At 33.6% G+C, this 1,379-nt stretch overlaps 1 protein-coding gene across 1 annotated transcript in view; it reads right to left on the bottom strand.

Moving 5' to 3' along the window:
- Nucleotides 1-535, bottom strand: part of LOC101313981 — a 3,953-nt gene extending 3,418 nt beyond the window's left edge. The window contains exon 1 of the mRNA XM_004298071.1: nt 516-535. The gene's annotated coding sequence lies outside the window, so the exon portion shown is untranslated. The remainder of the gene's footprint in view (nt 1-515) is intronic.
- Nucleotides 536-1,379: the final 844 nt, after the last annotated feature.

The raw sequence follows: 1,379 nt of genomic DNA, 5'->3' as shown, positions 1-1,379 counted from the left end.
TAAGATACTATCTGAAATGTAACATTCTTTAATGCCATTAAACCTAGTGTCAAAACAAAAGAAATAAGATGATATGAATGGTATACAAGGCACAATCTAGAAACCTTGAAAGAGCAATTTCTCTTTCAATCTCAAACAAAATGAAGCCCTAGGAAGAAAACCAAAGACATCACACACTTACCTGATGATACCATTACTTTCAAATCTTTCCTAATTCAGTTAACATATTGCCAATCTAAAAATGAACAAGCAAGTCTAATAACTCAGTTACTTAACCCTAACTTACACTGTAAAGGAAAACGAAGCAATCCAATACCCAAACAAAGGCACATGATAATTATAGCATTTCTTGGGTACAAGTAACAGTTATGCAGAATTTTCAAACGAGCTCAGTCATAGAACATGAATGGTGGTAAGTAAGCTTCAAAGTTGAAAATACATGACAACCCATCAAGCAAAATAGAGATGATCAAAGACGCACAGAGAGTCATACTTGAAAGAATTCGTTTTTATACCTTTCTAATTCTATGGGCAGAGTCGCAGATAAACAAACCCAGACGCCCAAACCCGCCCAAAAGTGGAAGAAGAGCTTAGGAAAACAAGGACCAAACGTGTGTATTTCAAAGCAGAGTGAGAGAGAGCAAGTAGGATTCTCCTTTTACCAAAATATCACGCAACTTGGCCACATATAATGTATTTATTTATTTAATAATTCGAAGAGAGTGAGGCTTATTTCCTAAACTTAAAATGATACCCAAAGGAAAACAAGATGACTGGGAAAATGAGAGAGAGAATTACATTTTTTTTTTCCTTAATTATTTCAAGTTGACAATGTAACTCTTTCATCCCACCACACTTTTGATGTGACTGAGATTTGAGGCAGTGACATTCACAGTGATAGTTAGAGACTTGAAGTAGTGACGATTCACAGTGATAGTTAGTAGCTCACACCAATAGCGAATATAGGATCCGAATTTCATCTAGACTAATAAAACTATAGTACCAATATTTTTTTTTTGTTGATATTGTTAAACCCAATTTTCCTACAAGGAGGGGAAAAATTAATTAAGAAGAAAAAAAATAAAGGAGAGAAGACAAATGGAGGAAGAAAATAAGAAGGAAAAGTAAGAAATACTAGTAGAAAATTGGATAATATTGTAAGAAATTTAACTATATACTATAGCATGGTCGACTGTTCACAAGCATGTGAACAGTGATTTTTTTTTTTTTGAAATAGGTAATTTAGATTTTTCTAGATATGCTCTTTTTCGGCAAAAAAATTTTGCCCTCTATTTTTGACTTTTCTTCTGCCTCCTGAATCTTCCGGATCGATTTTGCCTCTTCAGACCTCCTTTATTTTTATTTCTCCTGTCTCTCTG

The sequence above is a fragment of the Fragaria vesca genome, linkage group LG4 (genome assembly GCF_000184155.1).
Source record: "Fragaria vesca subsp. vesca linkage group LG4, FraVesHawaii_1.0, whole genome shotgun sequence".
Classification (NCBI taxonomy): domain Eukaryota; kingdom Viridiplantae; phylum Streptophyta; class Magnoliopsida; order Rosales; family Rosaceae; genus Fragaria; species Fragaria vesca.
Note: the sequence above shows the minus strand (reverse complement) of the source record. Positions and strands in the feature narration are given on the sequence as shown.